Here is a 26,430-nt window from a genome sequence, read left to right on the forward strand (position 1 = left end):
CATCTTGTTTTCCAATCTAACAATTGATTCATAGTGCATCTGCGAGGTTTTCCTCCCATTACACCTTTCAAACCTTGCTACTCTCAATTTCCATTTCAGCGCTGAATGGTCTCATAGGTCCGTTCGCTTGGCGTTGGGCCTGAATCCTACAGTGTATTGTACTGTATTGAACCTCTGGGAAAGAACAGACAGGGAAGAAACAGAAAGGTGTACAGAGACAAGAGGAAGGAGGGCCAAGGGGCCTTTGACAAGGGTAAAGAGGAATATTTAGGGAAGACTGGAAACAGAATCTGAACACAACAGAAGAAGAAAAGAAAATCTTAGGAACTGCACTGCCGAAGAGGAAGGGAATTATGTAGGAAATGGCCAGATTTACAAAAGATGAAAATGGAAGGAGAAATTCCTCGTAAATGGCAGTATGCAACTAAGTAAAGAGAATGGACTGTGATTGAAAGTTGCGGACATAATAAGAGGATTCATTAGCACATTTAATGACTGTGTAGGTTAGGTAAGCAGCCGGGAAGCTAAAACATGGAAAAGCATCAGACCAATCAGAAATTACAGGCAATTTATTTATAGAATCAGCGTCAAAGTACCTAGCTGGGGTTATGCAGGTTTTTGTTTGAGAAATCCAAAATCAAGGGGAATAAAGCACTGGCAGCTCCATGCTCGTTTCCAGCTTGCATTAATCATGCAAAGACGTGATAAGGACAGGATCCAAGCATGTCATGTATCATATTCAATCACCCCGGCGAAATTAATCTTCCTTTCATTTCGCAACGGCGGCCAAGCAACTCTGAAACGTCCGGCTCTGTCAGCGCGTACTCAGCAGAGGCCAGTCACTTCCAGCCACGCACAAAAGGCTAACTGAATGAAACAGCTACACGCTAAAAGCCGCCCCTGCTTAATTCATGCCTCCCCGAGGTCATCTTGGAATAACGCAAATGAAATAACCGCCGCCCAAGTTCATAAAAGCGCCATTCCAGCCTGGTCGCTAAATGCGGCGGAAATTTCAATCAGCGACAATGGACGGCCGCTGGAAACAAAAATTAAATAGAGAGAGACCCCCCCCTCTCCCCCCTCCAAAAAAAAAAAAAAAATGACCTGACAAAATTAAAGCCTGATAGCAAACCACTCCGCCGGGAAGAGGGAGTACCCGGTTAATATAGCGCAATAGCATATGCATTAACACACACACACACAGCACTGCTGCAACTCAAAGGCAGAGTTCATATATACATATGCATCACATGTATATTCCCCAATTGCATTTTGGATGGAATGAAATGTGCGAACAAACTCGTGCACATGTGTACACACCTGTTACAGGAGGACATGAGATCATATATGCACGCAACACATATACATCGCACATGGATACTCTTATGAAAAATTTATTCGTTTTGACTTTTATGGAGTTATATATACTGTATATATATAATATATGTATATATATATGTGTGTGTGTGTATGATGTATGTATGTATACAGTTATATATATATATATATATATATATATATATATATATATATATATATATATATATATATATATATGTATATGGTACTACCCTTAGTTTTGATTTAGCAACACTTTTAATTTCTCTTAGAAAACGTCTGTTATCGAATAATTAATTTGCTGCGGACAGTTATTTTCGCTTTACCGGTTTTTAAAATAATACACTTATATTCATTACTTCTTATCGACGTTGTTTGTTTGATCGCATGTGACATTCATAACTTTTACGAACACAACGTTTATTATTGTATGCATGTGGAAAAGTACTTGGGAGTATGAGAAATACATCAAACGGCTAGTACTTTATTTTATTCATTATATCCATCTTTCATTTCGAATCACTGTTAGGGCTTTAAAGGCCAAGAACCCACTGGAGGCCTGAGAGAGAGAGAGAGAGAGAGAGAGAGAGGGAGACAGACAGACAGACAGACAGACTTCTAGATGCGGTTTCGCTTTAAAGATTTTGGACATGAATGTTTCTTGTGGGCGGGAATTATTTGTTAGCCCGGCCACGGGAAACATGTTAGCTGTTGTGTGGAAATACTGTTCAAGCATCTTTCTTTTTTGTTAAAGTGGAGTTTCCTTCATAAATATGCAGTGCAGATAAATATCTAATGATTCGATGAGAAGTTATGTTATAAAATGTCTATCGCAAATATGCAGTGCAAATGCATAAATATCTAGTGTTTCGACAAGATCAATATATTGTAAAATGTCTTTACTTTTACCCTTTTTTCCATGAGCTAATAAAGATATGAATGAGCTGGTTATTAAAATAGAAAATTATTTGAGTTGTGAAATATGTCGCGGAGGGGCAAGAAAATAAATTGCATTTGCTTGAGTCGTGGTGTTATGAATGTTATAGTGGAACTTCCTGTTGGTATCTTTTGAAAACGACATTTATACTTCTCTTATCTTTGATGATAGGATAAATTTATAAACTTTATTTTTTATGAAATAAATTTATAATCTTTATTTTTGATGAGAGAATAAATTTATAAACTTTATTTTTGATGAAAGGATAAATTTATAAACTTTCTTTATTTTTGATGAAAGGATAAATTTATAAACTATTTTTAATGAAAGGGTAAATTTATAAACGTTCTTTATTTTTGATGAAAGGATAAACTTATAAACGTTCTTTATTTTTGATGAAAAGATAAATTTATAAACGTTCCTTATTTTTGATGAAAGGATAAATTTATAAACGTTCTTTATTTTTGATGAGAGGATAAATTTATAAAAGGTTCGTGAACATAATCTTAGTAGAAAGGGGGAGACATTGAGGCTTAAGTGCAAGTTCTTTGGGGCATCTTTTAACATGAGCTAGGAGCCACATACTGCGTCGTCAGCAGAATGTGGCTTGGAGAGAGAGAGAGAGAGAGGAAAAAAAGATGGAATCATTAGCTGAAGACCAGCGAACACGATTAATACACGTACGAAAATGGTATGCCTATTAACGCCTTAACTGCTTTTGCAACAAGTAATTAAAGATAAGTTACGAGCAATAATAGTTCTGGCTGGAAAGTGCGTTCCTCCTTCAAGCAATATTCCCTTACTTAAAAGGCTTCGCGAAGAGGCCTTACATTAATCTTAGTTATTACCACATTATCCAGAAGTTGCAGCGGTGGAGGGATTTCATAGTGCAGAGCAGGAGAGTCCTGGTTCGCTGTTATTACGCCCGTTTCATAGCAAAAGTATTTCGCCTCTTCGCGGAAATTTGTATTTAATGCTGCTTCCACTGATAATACTACCCGTGGCGTGAGAGCTAATGGATTTGTATATAAATACCGTGATTAGCAATATTGTTCTTGTTACGGTATGCAAGTTGGTACTGGATAAGAATCACCATCATTATTTTTGCATTATTATTATTGACATTATTTCTTAACAAATGAACCAGATGTTGAGTTTTTCCATAGCGTATTACAATAATTGAAATCTTTCGGTACACCTCCAATACTCTTACCACTGGGTACAAATTGTTTTTCCTTCTTTTCTTTAGCTTTTTAAAGCTGCCCGCGGCAAATGAAAGCAGGCAGGCTGGTGCACCTAGCTTTTTTCGAGAGCTGAAATTGGTCTGTGGTCCTGGGGAGCCGGGCCAGACGCAAATTTTTTTCTCTCTATGTTTACATCGACGGTGGTCTGTTTGTCTTCAGCAGGAATAGCTAATCTAATCAGTTTTGTCTCCCAGCCACAACAAATTTCCAAAGTATATGAAGGAATCGTATTGCTTGAGGGAAAACTGCAGCGTTCAAAGAGTTTTTTCCTGGTTTTCATTCTTATTGGCGATACTGAATATTGTTTATTTGTTATCAAAGTAAATTCTTTGTTTGCTTTTTTTTTCCTCAAGTAATTTGGCTGATCACGGGATTCTTTAATTCATTCTCTTTGAAAGTTAATACTCTGCTCCTGTGTACCAGACTTCTCGTGAGGGAAAAATAATGTAATGAGACATTTCTAAGTATCTAGGAGGCTGATATATTCTTTAGAGGTTCTATGCTCTAAAATAATTTGTTTGTCTCATCCAAATTGCCTCTCGTGAGCATGTTGGGAATCTAAGGCGTGTGGCTGTGTAATTTTTATATTTGTTTGTATAGTTGTAACATTTTTTTTCCCGTTCCGTGGATGTTACTGTTATTTGAGTGCATGGTGAGTATTTATGTGTTTTTCTTTGTAATTCATTATTAGTAATTTGAGTATGATTTTCTAATTAATGGTTTGCGTTCATTCCTACAACCTTTCGTCCTATTTATCGACGATTCTTGGTCTTGCATCTGTTGTTCTTTACTTATTTAATTAATTAAAACCCCACTTCATGTAGGCCTATTTTCTTATTGCTAGTAATAACAGCATCATTATAATAATACCAACTCTGTTAAGTCACTTTGTTGTAGATATTGTTACCCCATTGAATATAATAGTATATCCAGTAAGGGGTAAGGCCGTTAGTGCACCTCACATGCTGTGTACTGTAGCCATTGCATAAGGTTCTTTGCAGCGTGCCTTCGGCCCCTAGTTGCAACCCCCATCTTTCCTTTTACTGTACCTCCCTTCATATTCTATTTGTTCCATCTTACTTTCCACCCTCTCCTAACAATTGTTTCATAGTGTAACTGCGAGATTTTCTTCCTGTTCCACCTTTCAAACCTCTTGCTGTCAATTTCCGTTTCAGCGCTGAATGGCCTTATAGGTCCCAGTGCTTGGCCTTTAGCCTAAATTCTATATTCAATTCAATATAATAGTACATGTTGTAGTTAAATACTACTTATACTCTTTTGATTTTTTAAATGTTGCTGCAGTACCTTAAGATTAAAAGGGTCCGCGAATACCATTTTTATTAAACTTGGAAACCAACTATAAAAGGCTTCAGGTATGATAGAGACGTTTAAAAATCCTCTAGTTATTATTCAGTTAACTTCGGACGATGTTACTTCTATCAGGGGAACATTTAGTATGTGCTGTGCTGTGGGTAAAAGTGTATGCAAAGTCATTTCAGGGTGAATTTAGTTTTCTGTAAAAGAAAACTATTGAGATGGCTGTTTGTCTGTCCGTCCGCACTTTTTCTGTCCGCCATCAGATCTTAAAAGCTACTGAGGATAAAGGGCTGCAAATTGGCATGTTGATCATCCCCCCTCCAATCATCAAACATACCAAATTGCAGCCCTCTAGCTCTAGCAGTTTTTATTTTATTTAAGGTTAAAGTTAGCCATGATCGTGCGTCTGGTACAGCTGTAGGTGCCAACAACACAGGCCACCATCGGGCCGTGGGTTAAAGTTTCATGGGCCGCGGATGAGAGTTTCATACAGCGTTATATGCTGTACAGAAAACTCAGTTGCGCCGAAGAAACTTCGGCGCATTTTTTACTTTTTAAGTGTTTATAGTTTACTATATTGTTGACGTCTTGCATATTGTATGGCGAGTGAAGTTTTGTAAAACAACTTCATGACATTTTTATTGTCTTATGTAATTGTGTTTGTTTCGTCTTTTATTTTAATGAATCATTTCTTTAATTATACTGCAAGTCAGCTCTGACGTTGTAGGGTGAAATACAAGTCAGCTCGGATTGAAGAAGGTTGCCCAAATCAGGTCAGAGCTAGAGAGAGAGAGAGAGAGAGAGAGAGAGAGAGAGAGAGAGAGAGAGAGAGAGAGAGAGAGAGAGAGAGGGAAAATCCTTGCTGTTAAATAAAGACGTGTTCCCGCGTTAGCTGTAACAGTTGGCCATTTGGAGGGCATTCTCGTCTCCATATTCCAGATATCCGTTCTGTGCCTTCAGCCTGCGGCGTGGAAACGGTCGAGTGTAAACCTACATACGATTTTTTGTGACGCATTTGCGTTCGTGAATGTCTGTTAGGCTTTTATATTTATTGTTTCGTGTCGTAGTATTCCTGCAAGTGTCCCGCATTAATTTTGTTATGTTTCCTGTCATCGTGTTGTTGAGATGTATTGTGAATAGCCAACATGTCTCTCAAAAAAGCACTTAAATGTGCAGATTTTTATGTCTCATTCATAGTATGACTGTATTTCAATCGCTCATGGCCTTTCATAAATGTTTATATATATTATATATATACAGTAAATATATATATATATATATATATATATATATATATATATATATATATATATATATATATACATACATATACATACACATGAGTAATCATTTTTGAGATAATCGTATAAAAGCTTGGTTTCCCAAAGAAAGGACATGATTATAAGTATGAATATATAATGTATATATATATATATATATATATATATATATATATATATATATATATATATATATATATATATATATATATATATATATATATATATTGTGTGTGTATACGTATTATTTTTCGGTCTGTCTATCTATCTGTCTATCGAACTATCTATTTGGTAATAAGCTGTACTATCTGGACATTCCTACCGCAGGAAAGTGCCAGTGAATTGGGTCCAGGTTAGGTTAGGAGCCATTGTGAGATTCCAGGGAAAAAAAGATACTGTGATGGGAATCTTTGCGGTTTGTATGATGTGAAATCCTTTCTTCAAATGGAGGGGGTATGTAGTTTGTCACCCCAGTAGTGATGGATAAAAGATACTTATGCTAGTCCCTGGACTGTTTAAGAAAGATTTAAGTACGGTGGGAGAAAAAATAAGTGCAATAGCGAGAGTAATTCACACTTACAATTAAACAGAAAGTGAAAGAGAATGTTTTTGGGGAAATCTGATTCTATTTCTGTAAGATTTGGCTAACAGGAGTTGAGTGATATGACAGAGTAACTTTGCTACGTAACTTAATTACAAAGGTAGGTAACAAAAAAAAAAGAGATAGCATTGTTGGTATGTAAAGGGTCCCTGGACTAAGTGAGAATGAAGAATTGTGGAAGTGTGTTCGGAAAGCGGCTCGATTTTTGGAAAGAGGAAAATTTTTTCCTATAAATTGGAAATGGAAAATGGCTTAGAAAAGTTTCCTAGATCATGAATTAGTAGAGTGTAAATGGAAAAGCATGTTATATGTAATGGAATGGAGGCAGTGACGGGAGGTATATCGATAATTATTTTTAGCTGAAATGAAAGTTAAGATAGATTTTACTGTAAGTTTGACAGGATGAAAATGGGCGAAACATGGCCTTAGTTCATGGACATGAAGGTGGAGTAGCTACCGAGATTGTAAAATTCAATAATGGTGTTACATGGGCAGCGGGAGCTTTATGGGCAATGAAGGGTAGAAAGAAAGAATAGACGCTAACTGGTGGAATGCGGAATTGAAAGATTTCGGCAATAAAAAGTTGCATTTGCTTGGCAGAAGAGATAATGAAGGGTAGTTACTTAATAGGTTTAGTATCTATGATGGAAGAATAATGGAGGAGTGAGGAATGAAGGGATACTTCAAGTGGGCCAAATTTTTGCGTTTTTGGAGGATGGCTTAGTGTGTTTTAAGATGGACTGGTCATGTGGAAAGAATGGACGATGGCAAGTTGGTGAAAATGAATTGTAATTCGGAAGTGTTAGGAGGTAGGAGAAGATGGCATGAAGTGGGTAATGGCAAAGAAGGGACCTAATATCCAAGAAGCTGGGAGTGCTTGCATAGTAGAGATGAATAATACAGTGTGTGTGAGTGTGGTTGGTGCACAGCTGATAGGCCTCCTGTGTGGGTGTTTCCTCATGAAGCTTTTCGTCCACGAGTTTGCCATTGCTGGCTGTGATATCTTCTTTGGAGCCACATTTAAGAAAACCACTTATTACTGAAAAGATATATTGTCTTGGATGTGGTCACTGGTTTTGTTGATGGTTGTGAATGCAGACCCTGATATCAGGACCTCAGCTAAGAGAGAGCGAGCGAAGATATTAGTTGTACAAATCCCGTGTTGTTGGGCTCTCTTGGATATTGGTTTCTCTGAGGGGGATATTGAGAGGGAGGAATGAGGGGATGGCAAAAGGGGACAACAGGCGAGAGAGAGAGAGAGAGAGAGAGAGAGAGAGAGAGAGAGAGAGAGAGAGAGAGAGAGAGAGAGAGAGAGAATGTTAAAATTGAGGCATGGAGAGCGAGGTACCAAAAGAGATTTTCACTTAGCTACCTGGGGTGTGACCAAAATCTTATTTACTCTGGGACTAAATTCTTTGATCCACTCAACGTTTCAATAACTTTTGCTTTGAAATCCCCGTTTTTTAGTTTTGATTCATCATCGATTTTTTTTTTCTTTCATCTTCAGCCTGCCACCACGCCCACCCTGCCTCTCCCCCTTTTATATTTAAGAGTTTGGTTCTTCCCCTATCTCCATTCTTTCCTTTTATGCCTCGCTGACCCTCCCCTTTCATCTGCCTATTGGTTCGTCTGATAGGCTGTGATTAGGTTATATGAGTTGATGGTTATTTTACTGTAACCTTTTATTCTCCTGTACATAAATGTGCCCTTTTAGGGCAGAAATGTCCATAGGTTCCCTGAGAGGAAAGATACCAGGCTCTCGTGAATCTGTAGAGATGAGTTTTGTTTAAACGAGTTTCATGCAAAGAGGGGAGAAATGTGTGCTGGTAAACTAAAGGATTACACTGAGCAATAGGTTGTATGGAGTGCCCTGGATTTTTTGCTGTTTTTTTCCGCTTTTGCTTCATAAGGTATTGCAGAGAGGAAACAATTTTTCTAGGATGCTCTGGCAGAATTGGTGATGGCAGGTTATTCTGTTAGTGTAAAATTAAAGTTATTTCGTTATAAAAGTTAAAAAGGTCTAATATTGCAGGTTACACGCCGGTGTAATACCAGTAAAGCGTTGGGTAGCCCTTTGATATTTGTATAGTGTGTATTTGTGAATTTTATCTTTTGACATTTAGAGAAGAAGTTACAGGAATTTCTTAGTATATCTGCAGAATTAAAAAAGATTTGAAGCCATTTCAATTTTCTCGCAATCATTAAGTACAGTATGATACAATTTTCAGATATAGGAAACTGCAAATTTGTTGAATTTATTGTTGCTTTAGACTGTCTCATTAAATATAATATAGTTTTCCTATGAAATAATTTTTACGTCTGGTAACTGTCCTCCAAATGGTGGCACTGTTTTGTTTTTTTAGGTAAGATTAATTCATTAATGACTTTTTTATATTGTGCCTTTTTTCCACTCCATTCTGTAATTCTCTTAATTGTGTTTTATGATCAGACTTTGTCAAGAGATTATGTAAATGGAAATATTGGAAACTAAAGTGCTTTTTTATTATTGGAAACTTTTCATACTTAATTTTCAATCATTTGTGCACCATTGAATTTGTCGAATCTATTTGCTGTATAGGTTATATAATACTGAAATGTTGATAACTTTCGTGTATAAGAAATTAATTCGCGGAAATACTGAAAAACTAGCTGTAAAATAAACCTAGAAATTTCTTTTTTGTTCTAAAATTTGTACGCTAGTTAGATTAATTAAATCCCGTCTAGAGTTTTGTAATTGCTCGGTTGCTACACAAGGCTCGGCTGCGTTGTGTTATATACCGCTTTTTAATCTGCCTAGATTTTAGGGTTTGGTATCAGTACCTAAGAACAGATACCCCTTATATCATACTCTTATATCTCATCCCATCTGCTAATCCTTGAGAAAACAATTTCAATAGACCACCTTAGATGATGTCAGTCACTAAAAGGTTTTCATGATGACTGACTACAAGACATTTGCGCAAATAACGCCCCCAGCGGTATTGACTTTTGTTTCATAGAAGTGCCAGGAAATTTACAACTACAATTTTAGACGTAAACGTCTAGGGCGCTGTTTGGAATGTTGGAAGGGACATTACGAGGACCGGGAGATTTGGGAATTCGGCAACTCGACGTATTTTCAACACTCAGATCAATGTGGCATTTTTCCTGGTGTTGACCTGTAGGATTTTATGCTTCAGGTATTCTCATCTGGGAGTATGTGAGATGTTTTGTCGAGCAGCAAGTTTGAGATAAAAGGCTCAAGGTGGTTATTCAGCTCCTAAGGAAAGAGAGAGGAGTGGGGTTGCTAAACCCTGCCCATTTTTATTGACGTCGGCTGATGCTGGTATTCATTTAACGTTGGGTCGACTGGTGACTGCCAGCCACGAGTCGACCCAACTTTGGATCGAACCCCGGGCCTTGAGGCCTTGAAAATGTTGGCCCAGTGCTTCTTAAATTTCAAGTTCAGTGTTTCTTTTGTGAGATGAAGTAGCTTTGCGCAGCTTTTAGGCTTTCTAATTTCAAATCGCTCGTTACCGCCACCCCTGGTTGTTGTGGCAGTTGTGCATATTTTATTTATTTATTTAATTTTTTATTTATTTATTTTATATCAGTTTTTTGTCTTCCAGTGTACCATGTCGACCGGTTTTCCTGATTATAGGTCTGTATTTTTATTTCTTAATGTAATCAGTACTTGTTTCAACACCTACTTTTGTATGTACAAGATTGTCATTTGTTGGTTTGTTTTCCTTTGTTACTGTCATTTAGCACAGACAGATTATATGTATATATATATATATATATATATATATATATATATATATATATATATATATATATATATATATATATACATATATATATATACTCTGTATATATATACATACCAATTTTTGTCTTTCAAAAACCTAATTTATCATGGAAATGGCCCTTTTGGTTTGTTCTAGACGAATGTAAGTTCCCATTCAATAATAATAACGATAATAGTAATACTTGGACATTCTGAGAACTCGTATAATATCCACAACATTTTTCCTTTAAGTACTCAAGTTTCACTTCTCACCGGATAAAGTTATCTAAATATTTTTACCTTCCGTGTCGGGAAAACATATTTTTTCGCCCTGTTCCCCGGGCGCAATCCCGCCCGCTATAAAATGCAATGAGACGTGTTTGAAGTTGCGAGTGAGCCACATTTGCCGAATGACAGTCATTAGTTATGCTTTGCCGGTTTTGAAGGTAATTGCCGTTATTGATCAAACATCGTTGATAGGTCCGATGAGCTTTCATTTTCCATCTGGGAGGGAAGCCGAGAAAGAAGGGCAGGTCGTCGGGGAGAGTGGGGAAAGAAGGCCAATGGCCGTCGAAATTATCGCTCATGATTGCTTGCGGTCCGGTCAGTCATCATACGCTCGTATTGGTCGGCCGCTATTTTATGCGCTGCTTTAATACGGCTTGAATGTTAATGAATTGCCGTGTGCAGACGAATAAAACGTGTATCGTGTCAGGATCACCGTGACATTGTCATTAGTGTAGGTTTCATTTTGTCTGATTGCATGCAGAAAAATGAAGAAAGGACTGGGCGTGTCTGAGAGAGAAAGGTGGAAGTTCAAATCGACCAAAAATGATAACGGTCATCGTTCAGAAAGAATAACTTGAAAAGAAGAGGGGGTGGGGGGGGGCGGAGAGCTAGAATCAGACGAAACGGAGAATATGTACAAAGACCATTGGAACTTAACTTGACCTTAAGGATTTTAGGTCAATAACGACGTTAAGGATTTTAGGTCAGTAACGACGTTAAGGATTTTAGGTCAATAACGACGTTAAGGATTTTAGGTCAGTAACGACGTTAAGGATTTTAGGTCAATAACGACGTTAAGGATTTTAGGTCAATAACGACGCTAAGGATTTTAGATCAGTAACGACGTTAAGGATTTTAGGTCAATAACGCCGTTAAGGATTTTAGGTCAATAACGACGTTAAGGATTTTAGGTCAGTAACGTCAGAGGGTTCAAACAAACCTAGGACAGTGTAGCTACTGAGAGGCAGACCTGGAAATGAAACTACCCTTTATCATTCCACTACACGCCAAAAAAAATATTCATGTAGTTTATTTTATTACTGTTTTATGTTTCTTTACCTGGCATTAAAGAACCGATCCTTCACCTCAAGACAGTTTTCTTAAATTCACCTATCTTTAATGTAGGTGATTTTAAGAAAACTGTCTTAAGGTGAAGGGTCGGGTCTTTAGGCTAGGTGAAGGGACATAAAATAGTAACTAAATAAACTGCATAGAATATTTTTTTTTCTTGGTGTCTAGTGGGATGATTAACTCTCACTTGTTCCTCTCTGTTACCACATAGTCTTATATATATATATATATATATATATATATATATATATATATATATATATATATATATATATATATATATAATTAACTCTCAACTTGTTCTTCTCTCTTACCACATGGTCTATATATATATATATATATATATATATATATATATATATATATATATATATATATATATATATATATATATATATATATATATATGAGTCCTCTGGCATTCTACACCTAAACTGAGAAACAAACTTGACTAATCCTTATCGTCAAACTAAGCTCCAATGGACTTTGTAAACATTCTCCGTTTCTTCTGATTTTGACTCGCACTCCCCCCTTTCTTTTTAATTTAATTTTCTCAGAACGTTGTTCGTTAGTATTTTTGTTCGATTTCAACTTCCACTTTTCTATCTCAGATTCGCTCAGTCTTTTCTTCATTTTAGACTTTCGCGCATTTAGTCACTGACTGGGTAATTGTAAGGAAAAAAAATGCTGCATATATCGGTTGCATTAGCTCTTTGTCAGCTTTAAATGATTAGTATGAATGTGATTTTTGGTTCTGAAAATTTAAGGGCAGAATGTATGGATAATAGGTCATGTTAGGTCATTACTACGTTAACATTTGTAGCGAACAGCGGACCCTTCAGTTGTACAGAAATGTTCCTTCCTCCGACATTTCTCTATCAGATGACTGACAATTTTAGTTGACATCGTAGGTTTTCAAATATCAGAGCCATTTTCAAGGTAGCTGTTACGTACTCCCTCTAGGAGGAAGCCGTAACGAGTTCTTTTATTTTAATATCAAATCCAGTGACAAAAACAAATCAGTAGGTGTGAGGAAAAACCAGAAAGACACATAGGCAAAAATTTCACAATATTTATTACACAATAAATGCACAAACACTGATGGCTCACAAAAAGTAATAAATTGATAAAGTACAAAATACCATCAAATAACTCCAAGAGTCACCTATAACTAAAGCTAAACCCTACTCATAGTGAAGAAACCAAGTCTTAATCTTAATAAGGGACCCAAAAATTACTTACCACGGTAACCTATTGCTAAATAGAAAGGAAAGAAGTGGAAGGACATACAAAAAGAAATAATAATCCTACCTAAGATATAAAAATCTAAACCTTAATATTAATCTATACACTCATGACACTCAGTCTCACATTATACCTTGGACAGTTTTCATAACAAATAAATATACCATGAAACACACACTTGAAGATTATAATTACACCAAGTTTAAGGTGTAGCTGAAGACACAATGTTTTGGTACGTTGACACAGACCAGTACTAATGTAGATGAGTCTATATACTGCTCAACAAATACTGCCACAGAACGTCACTCTCATCAGAAGAACTGCACTTCCAAAAACAGTTGGTGGATAATAACACTTCAGCCTACAGCTCACGCCAAATATACAGAGGATGTTCCTCTTACCTGAGAGAAGACACCCTACTTGCTCCAACAAGGCCACTCTGGTGCTGATACAGTGGATATATCGACGAAAAAGGCTCTCGAGCCCAGATCTACGCACAACTGCCAACGTCAAGATTAAGCCAGTAGGTCACTTAAATCACAGTTGCACGTCGTACTCCCACATTTAGCTCCATATACAAAACTGCCTTTCACCTTAAGAAGCAGCTCAATACCAGCAGATTGTTGTTCACCAAGAACAAGCGAGAAATCTTCACAATAGGAAGATATGTATATATAATCCACAACAGCAGACAGATCAGCAGCTCCAGAGTCTTCAACGGCCTTGAACTAGACTCCTGAGAATACTTTAGAGAGCCACAAGTCACCTCTCCTTACAACACTCCCAGTCACCATAAAGAAAAATAAACAGAGTTACAAATTTGGCAAGGAAGCAAAAACACAGAGGAAGGCCGCACTTAAAACTGCACTCAATAGATGGTGCCACAAAAACTTAAGCTTTTCAACCAAAGCAAATTAACCCTACATTTAACCAAAATATAAATTAACATAAAACCAACAGCAAAATACCTAACTTAACATAGTTTTACAAAATTGCAAACAATAGAAAAATTAAAGCCATCAGTGCAAAAAGGCAAAACAAAGAAAATTTACTTTAAAATTACATTACTGCCTGACAGTAGCAAACCTGCAAACGATGTATTAACAACGAGAACATTATCCATGGAGAGTCGAGCGATATACACTTGAGAAATTATACAGTGGCAACCACACCAATACGTAACACGTGTTTTGAAGTTAATTTCATCTTTAAAGGCAGCACAAACTTGTTACCCAGAATATTAGTTTCATAGCGCCAAGTAATGTTCGTGCAAAGTTATTGTTAACTAATTCACTTACCAGATTAATTTCAATATTGCAGCCGGTGGTTGACTCGGGAGCGTAGGTTGCTCGTAGGGCTGCTTTTGGTCTTGAGGTCGGTTTATGCATAGGCATGTTTACACACACACACACACACACACGTGCTATGTCTATATATATATATATATATATATATATATATATATATATATATATATACATACATATATATATATATATATATATATATATATATATATATATATATATATATATATATATGTGTGTGTGTGTGTGTGTGTGTGTATGTGTGCGTGTGTGTAATTTTGTTAAGAAAGGACATCACTACATCTTCACACCTTTGTTTATTTTGTAATTTCTCTGCTGTTCTGTTTATTTTCGACTAGTTTTACCTTTTTATATTTAGTCACTTTTTAGCCATGTACTTGGTAGGTTTGTTTTAAGATATTTTAATAAATGTATTTTTATATTTTTTTAATTTTTTTTTAATTTTTAATTTTTATCTATAATTTTATGTGGTGACGTCCTTTTTATTAAACAAAATATATGTGTCATTGCAGTCTTAGAAAAATATATATATATATATATATATATATATATATATATATATATATATATATATATATATATATATATATATATATATATATATATATATATATGTATGTATATATATAAATATACATATATACTGTGAAATTCTGCTAGTCTTTTCTGAGCGTTAACATCCGAAAATCTTCACTCATCCCCACCCTCTTATTTCATGGCTCTCATCCAAAAGCAGGTCTGCGTCTTCCAACTCTTCTGGTGCCCACCCGCAGGTGCCCAGCCGACAGCATCACTTATTATACCATCTAGAGTTGTACGAAGGACATTTTCAAGCCACACCCATCTCTCATTTTATATTACATACATATGACAAGCGGCTTGACCTTGAAAATCAGCTTAGTTCTTATGCAGATGATGCTACTCAATGTCTTCCGATCCCAGTCCTGAGTATTAACGTATGGTTGAATCTCAGAGATCTTTTCATTGACAGTGCTTCTTTAACCACATGCTCTCCGTAGGGGAATAGTGCCATCAGTGCACTTCATGCGGTGCACTGTAGGCATTACTTAAGGTTCTTTGCAGCGTGCCTTTGGCCCCAAGCTGCAACCCCTTTCGTTCCTTTTACTGTACCTCTTTTCATAATCTCTCTCCCATCTGACTTTGCACCCTCTCCTAACAGTTAATTCATAGTGCAATTTCGAGGTTTTCCTCCTGTTACACCTTTCAAACCTTTTACTGTCAGTTTCCGTTTCAGCGCTGAATTACCTCATTGGTCCCAGTGCCTGGCCTTTGGCCTAAATTCTGTATTCAGTTCAATTCAACTACATGCGCATCTCATTTCAAACTCTAGGTGTCATTCTCGATTGCATTCACTGTTTAGGATCCTATCCTGTTTACTCATACGAGAAAGTGTTTCAAGAATTTTGAACCCAGTCTTTCTTGAATAAATGGTTTCAGTTTTTTATGCTTCCAAGCTATAATATCCCGCCCCTCCCCCCGAACCACCACGTCTAGTCTTCAGTAGTCGGCCACATCTTAACCTGTGGGACAAGAACTTGAGTTTTGTGATTGTTTGCACACACTGTCTTCATATTGTTCTTTCACGTCGTTCAGTTACCTCATTGAGCATACTGTGTTGAGATATTAATTCTGAACATCCTTTACACTCAGATCTTCCTGTAAGGATGTTGCTCGTTTGTTTATTGACCTAGAGAAATTTACATACATGTGGTTTCGTGGAATTTACAGCGGCCAGCTATTGTGAAGTAAATTTTTTCCCCAAAAGTATGCCAGGTATTGAGAATATCCCAATAGATTCGATGCTGGTCTTGTTTGTTTGTTTGGCTTTTGTTTACACCTGACAGCCTTTTAGGCCGATTATCATAAAAACTTACGGATATTCGTTTATGTTTGGAAAGGCCGGCGGGGTCAGGATAGTAGTAATCCGTACACACGTGTGGCTGGAGAAGACTTTAGGACCGCTGTTCTATGTATGACTGCGTACGGATCTGAACCTGAGAATTTAAAGCTGTCGGTATCATAATTTTAGTTTTCTGTAAAGGAAAACTATTGTGCCGGCTTTGTCTGCCCGTCGCACTTTTTTCTGTCCGCACTTTTTTCTATCCGCACTTTTTCTGTCCGCCCTCAGATCTTAAAAACTACTAAGGCTAGAGGGCTGCAAATTGTCATGCTGATCATCCACCCTCCAGTCATCAGACGCACCAAATTGCAGCTCTCTAGCCTCAGTAGTTTTTATTTTATTTAAAGTTAAAGTTAGCCATAATCGTGCATCTGGCAACTATATAGGATCGGCCACCACCGGGCCGTGGTTAAAGTTTCATGGGCGGCGGCTCATACAACATCATACCAAGACCACCGAAAAATAGATCTGTTTTCGGTGGCCTTGATTATACGCTGTAATGGCTGTATAGAAAACTCGATTGCTATTGCGCCGAAGAAACTTCGGCGCATTTTATGCTTGTTTAGAAATTGCAGGCACTTAGAGAAAAAGAAATTGGGAGATCTGAATTCAAGGGAAGCTGTTCAGAGGCTGAGGAAATTAGCCTCAAAGTATGTAGACTAAACTGAAATGTACTTTACAGTTAACATTTGACAGTTAATATCTGATTTAATAGATGTAAACGAAAATTCTGTGCATCCCAGGATGTAGGCAGTCGTGTTATATTGGAATTAAATCTGAAGTTGTTAATGCTGTCATCACTACTACTACAGATAATTCTTGTAATAAGGTGTGTGTGTATATATATATATATATATATATATATATATATATATATATATATATATACATATATATATATGTATATATATACATGTATATATGTATGTATGTAATATACATATACATATATGTATTATATATATATATATATATCAAATATATGTAATACCTATCTATCTATCTATCTATATATAACGTTGTTCATAAACTTTTGAAGTGACCAAGGCGGACTATAACTATCTGTATCAAGCTTGGGTTGTACTTTAGCCTTTGCGTAACATAGGTAAGTAAGATAATTCCACACCAATAAAAGTTGTATATAAATTGTTAATGCTTGTGGATTTATCCGTAATGCATAAAAGTGCAGAAACAAACGCATGCATTACAGAGAGAGAGAGAGAGAGAGAGAGAGAGAGAGAGAGAGAGAGAGAGAGAGAGAGAGAGAGAGAGGCACGCCCATAGCCTAAAATGCAGATATATATATCCTCTGTGGAAAATCCAACGGGAGCGAGCATTTCAATTTCAATGGCTTTCATGTTCAGGTATATCAGGAACAGAACGGTGTAACGAATGAACCGGGCCATGATTATATGCGGACATTAGGTTAACGTTCGGCCATTATTAATTTGAGGGTAATTCATGTAAAACGTTTTATATCCATTTCGTGCGACTAACTAGTTCTCTGCTTTTAACAGCAGTTTATATAAATATTAAGGGAAACATTCATTTTCAAAATACGCCCATGTCATACCTCATTCATTGCCGTATTAATGAAATGAATACGGGCGAGTGGCCCTGGGGGGGGGGGAAATTGCAGCTAGACCTTGCTTTTTTTTTTTTATTTTTGAAACATTTTGCGTCCTATTTACGCTTTAGAATTTAGGAAATTTATTGTACTTGTATCAAGTTGCGTAGTGTGTTACAAGAGAGTTTTGATCAAATGTAGGATGAGAAACGTTCTCCTGTCAGTCATGTGATGACTGTTTTGGTATCTCAGCCTTTTATTTAAGTTCGCATTGCCTTTCTGTATTGCTTTAATTCAGTCTTTTTGGTGTGAGCATTTCAGTACGGACAGGTAGTTGGGTAACTGACGGCACTAATTAATCTTATTGAAGAACAAAAGCATAACTACTGAAAAGAGTTAAATGAAAATGACCGGCACGCTTTTTGGAAATCATGTGAAAATAAACTGCTAAGTTATTTCCATATTGTGAGTGTTAAATCACAATGATGTTTTAATTGATTTGCAGTAGCGGAAGTAATGAATAAAAAAAATAAAATATTAGGATCAGTGGAGCCCTTGGGTTGAGGCTATAAAAAAAAAACAAGTATACTAATAATTTGTAATAATTACTGATTGCGTACAAGTTTTTCGTTCCAAATTTATATTAACAAGATATTGACGATTTTTCACTGACTGATAATAAGATTAGAAATTGGCACACGGAACACTCTAAATTTAGCAGTAATCTAATTTTTAACAAAATTGTATCAGAATTTTTATCAAAGGTTTTTAATTGCGTTTTGACTTATAACTTAATGTAATGAATACGTATGTCGTTTCAACTTGACAGAGAATTAACTTCAGACTGCAATTCCTGACGGGGAAACTTTAAGATTCGACCTTTGAGATGTAATGGGAATTCCAAGGCTTCATTAGACATCTTTTGCTCCTAAGATTATTTCAGCCATGAACGCTCTCTTTCCAAACGTCCTCTAGGATGTGACCTTAATGACATTTGCTTCGTTTAGTTTGTTATCAGACTGTAAAGTCTTGCATGTTATTGAGATAAATTGAACAGTTTTAATATAAACCCCATTTCTTATTGTCGGCAGTTATCATTAGGTAGTCTCAAGAGGGACGTGGTTTTAATATAAAACCCACTTCTTATTGTCTGCAGTTACCATTAGGTAGTCTCAAGAGGGATGTGGGAATTGAAACTAGATAAGTGCTTTGAGCCTCAGAGTGACATACAGACGCTTTATATATTAACTTCCTTTTCTAATCATTGTACACTTCCCAGTTATTGATAGAAAAAAACTGCCTCACGAGTAAATAACACTGTTATTTCTATTTGCTCCTCCGGCTTAAGGGAAATTTGACAGGGAATGGGTTTTCATACTTGAATACACAAACTCATTTTACGATAACAGAGAGCATTATGCATATCTTTACTTGCATCATAATCTGCTGTATTAATCGACCTTTGTACAATCTTACGTTGATCTTATGATAAATTTGACGCTAACGAAGTCAGATTTTCCATTAACCCCCCAAAGAGGAATGTTTTATTACGTAGAAGCGTTGAGAATGAGTAGCCAAATAACCGTGAGGGGAAAACAGTAGCGGAGAAACCCAGATGGATAGCGCCCGAGGAGCTTCCAATCTTCTTGTCGGATCCACAAGAGAATCCCCTCAACGAGCCGTGAGAGAAAACGGATGGAGGGCACTAAAAGAAAACGCTTTTGCCCAGTAGCTTTTCTAATCCTTATTAGATTCTTGTGAAAAGTCATTAAGCTGAGCCTTGGGCTTACAAGGCCCTTCCCTTTGATTTTCCAACCAGACCTTAAAGGCCCCCCCTCCTCCCCCCCCCCACTATCCCTCTGCCCGGGGGTGCTGTCAGATGAAGAGTTTATAAAAGTGTAGTTTTAGTTCACTGGGACGGAACGGGAAAGATGGCGGAAGTGATGGAAGGGACTCTGAACGCTCCGCGGGAAAGGGGAGGGGAGGAGAAATATTGTCATTGGAAGATATTAAATTTGTGGGAAGAAAGAAGGAAGAGAAGAGGCGCTCTATGGGAATTTGTTTGCGAAAATATTTTTTTTGTTTTGTTCTGTTGACTTCGCTGTTTGTAACATTAGCGGGGAACCCTTTGTTGAGAAATTTGGCATTTATGCTGGCGAAAAATTGTTGGTAGTTGGTTAAAAAGAAGCGTTGTAATCAACTGTTTTTCAGAAGGAACATTTCCATACTTTATCCTTAACAGAATAAAGGGGAAATAGTTGTCCAGTAGTTAGTAAGTTTTCACATATGATAGTTTCAGTAGGGAAAAATATATCGTTTAGTTGAAAATACATTGTTATTAATATCGCTCTAGTCTCTGTCTCCACAATTATCATCAGTGTGTAATTCTTTTAAGGAAGAATTCATACTATTTGAATGATTTCGCCGTAAAGAAGAAAGGAAAACTGTTTGACAGAGACATCTTTGAAGATAATTGATTGTTGTGTGAAAGAATGTTTAGTTTATAATAAAAGATCTGCACGATGTAATCATTTATGATATTAAATGAGCATTTAAAAACACCAAGACTAAAGTTCTAGTGGCTGGACTGGATATTTGTTACAATAGTTTTAACTTTGATTTTCGGAAATGTATTGATATACCGCATACGTGTGATTACCTAATTTTGATATAATTACGCTGAGAAATTCGATGTCCCCCCCTTTTTTTTTTTATCTTACAAGTCACCTGCATTATTATCAATTACAAGGATGCTTTGGACTGTTGTTTATTGGCTTAAACTTACATGAAACTGTTGAATTTTCTAAGAAGAACATTGACACATTAGGTATGCCGTAAATACTGATGCCTCTCCATACTTCAGATTTTTTAGCGGTCAGTGGTGACCACTAAATCTTGGCCAAAACTGGAACCCACCGATTTGTATGGACGGCTGACACGAGCCACTTTTTAAGGTCGCCTAAAAAAAGTTCGTTGGCAAGGTCCAGTTTCTCGCCGACGTCATTGTCGGTCGCCGCCACTGACAGGGAATGGAAACCCAGGATTAATAGAATACTCTGTTAATGCTGCAGCAACCGTTGTTTCAAAGAGGCCCCCCGCCGTTTGGGGGGGGGGCGTTAGTGCCGTCAGTGCACCTCACGTGGTGCACTGTAGGCATTACTTAAGGCTCCTTGCAGCGTCCCTTCGGCCCCTTGTTGCAACCTACATCATTCCTTTTACTGTACCTACGCTAATTTTCTCTTTCTTCCATCTGACTTTCCACCCTCTCCCAGCAATCGTCTCATTGGGCAACTGCAGGGTTTTCCTCCCGTTACACCTTTCAGAGCTTCTGTCAATTTCCCTTTCAGCGCTGAATGACCCTCGTAGGTCCCAGCGCTTGGCCTTTGGCCAAAATTCTATATTCTATTCTATTCTATTCTATTCTATTCAAAGAGGCCGCACAAGACACACTTTTAGCTGTCAGCAGTCAGTCACGAAGACAAAATCTCACATCAGATATTGGTGATCATGATAGAGGTGGCGATCTTCCTAAAGGTGAGACGTGTGTGAGGTAGACAGTGAATGCCGAAGCAGTCGTTACCTCTGTATACAGAGAATTGAGGAGTGCCATTAGTTATATGCTTTGAAATTCGTAGGTGAAAAATGAGTGCATTCACTCCCAAGTATTTCTGAGGTTCTCGCTTTCTGTCAGAGAACATGGCCACATTTAGTTTTTTGAAAGAAATTATTATCGGACTTGAAGAAATACTCTTCGTATAGATGATTCAGTGACTTTCCCTTTCTGCTACCAAGATAGGGAATTAGCACCGTGGTTCTGATTTGCCCAGTACCCATACTCTTCAGTTTTACAAGAGGCGATCGTGTCAGTTCCTGTGGTTTTAGTCCCTGTCTTTTTCCTGTAAGTTTTTATTATATTCTTCGGGTTTGGGCTAGTTAATGAGAAAAAAGCAGGTCCCTGCAAAATTTCCTGCTTTTACTTCGACTGGGACATGCCTGTTTGGAATATTATAGAAGCAATGTTATTTCCCAAAAAATTTTGTAAAATTTCGAGATACAAATACTCCAACTGATGCATCACAAATTATTAGTAGTGAATTTTTACTTTTTGTCTGCATTAAAAAAACCGCCTGTTTTTCGTGTAGATCTACTCTTTAATGGATAAAAAGAAAATCCTCGGAAAAAGTTTTTAGGAAATAAATGATATATCGAAATAGGACCCTGAGGAAGTCAAAACAAACAAAGTAAGAATTGACTTTCTTTAGTGAAGGCCTCTTTTAATAACTGCTGGAGAATTGCAAAACCTGGTGGAAAATTTGAACGTGTTCACACTGCAGATAGCGATTATGTAATACTAAAATATCGTTTGAGGACTTCTGATTAAGCCTTCTTGCTGCTGTCTGGCATGGACAACTGTTGCAGATTTGAAATAAGGAATAGCCTCTCTCTCTCTCTCTCTCTCTCTCTCTCTCTCTCTCTCTCTCTCTCTCTCTCTCTCTCTCTCTCTCTCCCTATCAGCAGTTTGAACTGGTTTTCAAGGGAAGCTTACCAATAGCGCCTAATTCCGCCAGCTTGGTAGAATCTCAGCGATGGCTGACACTTCTTTCACGAGGATGAGGGGAAAATTGTTGCAGTCAAGGTCTAGACCTTGGTTGCAGTGTTCCATGCGGTGAAGTAATCGTTACTCTATATAATGTGAGGAAGCGACATTTTGCTGTACATGAAGATGGAAGCACTTTACTCTTTTCAGTGACCTGAGTAAGTCCCCAGGTTTAGTAATGCAAATTTCATGGTGGTTCCATTTGTTAAGGGCTAGTCGCTTCAGATTTTAAAAGAATGACGAATCATTTTTTGGTGGTTTTAGAAGTATTCTGGGTAATTATTGTTATTTCCCAACAGACCAAAGAAGGCTTTCAAATTTTTTTTGTTTGTAATTTAATTATGACAAAGAAACAAAATGACTGTTACAGGCTGTTACGACTAATGAGAGGAAATTAGTTTCTGGCTTTTTTTTTTACACCCAGATTAGAAGTACTAGGTATCCGTTTTCAAGTGACAGTTTATTTCTAGCGATTGATTATGGATTATGCAAATAGGCACAAGTGTAGGACTAGCATGAGCCTACGTAACCGTATTCCACAAGTGGGCTTATTGATATCAGTTCAAACTGAACAAGTATGTATTTAGTAACCATATTTCAACAGGATGATTATATTTCGACAGAGAAATTAATATCTTCATTGCACTACCTCAACTCAACGTTAGAGTTATTTAATCTGAATGCTCATTATGAATTGCTATAATCTTCCTCTTTTTTTTCGTTTCCATCTCCCTCTTCTTCTTCTTCTTCTTCTTCTTCTTCTTCTTCTTCTTCTTCTTCTTCTTCTTCTTCTTCTTCACCAGAAATGGCCGGAGCTTATACATAGGAATCAGCGACTTCATAAATAAATTGACGATTAGGGTAATTGAAGCGCCGAGGATTATGAAGTAATCTGATGGGAGAGCGTTCGCACCTGGTGTTTTTCCCACCAGTTGCTACTTTGTTTCATTCTTGAGTGTATCTAGGCAATTGTGAGCTGTTTCAAACAGTGTGTGTACTATTATATTCCCTCATACTAAGAAATCACAAAAATTTGCACGAGATTTTATTAGCTGAAGCTGCAGAGAAAAAGCTTGAAAAGAAACGACCGAGTGCCAAGTACTTTCGTGGATTTTAACACATCTTCGGGGCACAAATTCCACGAACATGTTTTAAAATACACGGAAGTACTTGGCACTCTGTCGTTTCTTTTCAAGCTTTATCCTGTGTCGTCAGCTAATATATTCCCTCAGACTTCAAGGCAGAGATTTGTTAATTGTGATTGTACGTATGATTTCTGAAGACTACATTTTATTTTTGGTGCTGTCTTCTCTCCGGTTTGTGAGTTTATTGAAGCCCATTGCTGATAAAACACTTTCTCCCAGGGCCTGACCGGGATTTGAACCCGGGACCTCTCGCACCCTAAGCGAGAATCATACCCCTAGACCATCAGGCCGGCAAAGATATTCAGAATTATACACCAAAACATTTCAGGCAGTTGAATATGTTCTTGATAAAACTGTAGTTGCGATAACAGTTAACTGTTACGAGGTTGCAACTTGTCAAATTTGCCTTGGTAAAGGCACGGATGAAGCATATTACTGTTGTCTGACTGGCTGATGTTATGTTGTTTACAAACCCTCAAGGTGAACGTGGGTTCTGAAAAGTATTTTAAAGTAAATAAATAAATCTAGGTTTCATGTGAAATACAATAACAGTAGAGTTGATAGTTGTGTATATATCTTGTCACTGGTTTTATGTCATAGTTTGCAATTACATGTTTGCTTGCCACATCGTTAAAACGTAAGTATGGTGAAGGGAAATTCGCACTAAGCTGAAAGATTGAAGAGCTGGTAGGGTTGATCACATAACAATTGGCTCTAATAAAACTAATAAGAAAACAAATGTTGACTCACAGATCTGATAGGAATTAACTCAAATGTTGACTGTCGGAAGAACTGATAGAATTTTAACTCAAACATTGACTCTGAATTTTATGAAGTAGACTTAAAATCATTCCGCTTCGATAAACATCTTGGTAATCAAAGTTTAACAGTGAAGGCAGACGGCCAGATTTTAACAACCACAGGTAAAAGTGAAGGATTTTGTCATAGGCTGCTTGCGTTGACATTCCTTATTAAATGATTGTATAATGTTTTGTATGTCGGTGATACGTAAGCTGAAGAACGTACGGCCCTAGAAATTGTCATTTGCCCTTTTTAGAATATGACTCATTTCAGTTCTTCGAAGGACCTTTGGCTAAATCACTTTCCACAGTAGAAAAAGAAACTTTCAACTTAAGGTTCTTTGACGGTTCTTTGCAGCGTCCCTTCGGTCCCTAGCTGCAACCCCTTTCGTTCCTCTTACTGGTACCTCTTTTCATATTCTCTTCCTTCCATTTTACTTTCCACCCTCTCCTAACAATTGATTCATAGTGCAACTGCTTTGAGATTTTCCTCCTGTTACACCTTTCAAACCTTTTACTGTCAATTTCTGTTTCAGCGCTGAATGACCTCATAGGTCCCAGTGCTTGGCCTTAGGCCTAAATTCTATATTCAGTTCAATTCAGTTGAGAAAACGAAGACGTCTCGGTTTTATTATTCAGTGAAACGGGTTACGGAACCTGTAAATAAATGTAAACTAGAATAGAAGAGAAATTTATGAGTCGATCATCAAAGTTAGGGTACACAAAACTGGGAGTGGCTTAAATGTAGGAAATGAGAAATACTGCAGGGAAAATCTTCATATCTGTCATTGTGTGACGGGCAGACTTTAATTCCGACTTGTGCAGGACTATTAAGGAGGTAAGACTTGATATACATCGGAAAATACCGTTGTCACCTAAGCATTTTACTTTGTACAAGCATCGGTGCACTTGTACGCAACGTCAGCTGGGACGGAGGAGAAAGTTCGCAACCACTTTCATTCTCATATACAGTATACTGTATGTCCTCTTTACTGAAGTCTGCAGGTAGCCCCATTTGAATTAGATTACAGTAATTTATTTCACCCCCTTATGTAGAAAATGGTTGCATTCCGGGCCTGACCGGGATTTGAACCCGGGACCTCTCGCACCCAAAGCGAGAATCATACCCCTAGACCATCAGGCCACTTGTTTTTGGAGCGGCTAGAACTGTAAATGTCATAATCACAGCAACTGTAACAAGGTTACATCTTGATCAAGGCTGTATAGTTGAGGTGCAGTGCTATTGATCAGTACGGTTTTTCATACTGTTTACGACCCTGGAAGCTGGTGACTTGGAGAAAGAGTTTTAAGGCGCTCAAAATAGTCCAGATGAACGGTTCGGTAGTGATCTTGACTCTCAGATGATTGTTATTGTATTATATTCGTCAAGATCTGACGAAAACTAACAGAAATGGCAATTCTCGAATTATGAAGTTCCCTTTCAACCATTAGTAACTTAGCAACTTCCATCAAGAGGCACGATGGTGATAGAAAGTTTCAACAAGGGGAAAAATGTCCAGATTTAAAATTCTAACCGTGCGCACTGGTTAATACTAGCGAAACTTGTCAGCTGAATGCGTGACCATCCTTAATAAGCGATTTTATAAAGAATTTTCCATAATTGATAGTTGAACGTGGAAGAGAGACATTCTTGTATGGATTGTTTTCAGATAAGTGCCAAACTCATTTACAACACCAGGAAAGATAATGACTAATGAAAGGGAGGAATAATTGCTGGGTTGTTGAAAAGGAAACGGGACAGAGGTTAGGGTAAGAATAATAAATTATGTGGTAGCATTTTGATTGGGAAAGTAAGAGAGAAGACAGAAGGACTTATAAAGGAAGAGCAGTGAGAGTTAGACAAGGAAGAATGGGTTTGGATCAGTTTATGAGACAGTTTTGTGAGAAATTGAATTTTGTGAGAAATTGAATGGTGAAAGGGAACAGCAGTACTAGGTGTGCATGAACCTAGAGAAAGCTCT

The 26,430-nt window shown here is 37.2% G+C and overlaps 2 non-coding genes across 2 annotated transcripts; both read right to left on the reverse strand.

Moving 5' to 3' along the window:
- Positions 1 to 23,866: 23,866 nt before the first annotated feature.
- TRNAP-AGG (transfer RNA proline (anticodon AGG)) lies at positions 23,867 to 23,938 on the reverse strand. Its single transcript has one exon. It is a non-coding gene; the product is annotated as a tRNA-Pro (tRNA).
- A 1,582-nt stretch (positions 23,939 to 25,520) lies between these two features.
- On the reverse strand, positions 25,521 to 25,592 carry TRNAP-UGG (transfer RNA proline (anticodon UGG)). The gene has a single exon. It is a non-coding gene; the product is annotated as a tRNA-Pro (tRNA).
- Between the last annotated feature and the right edge of the window lie 838 nt (positions 25,593 to 26,430).

This window comes from Macrobrachium rosenbergii, chromosome 48 (assembly GCF_040412425.1).
Source record: "Macrobrachium rosenbergii isolate ZJJX-2024 chromosome 48, ASM4041242v1, whole genome shotgun sequence".
Lineage (NCBI taxonomy): Eukaryota > Metazoa > Arthropoda > Malacostraca > Decapoda > Palaemonidae > Macrobrachium > Macrobrachium rosenbergii.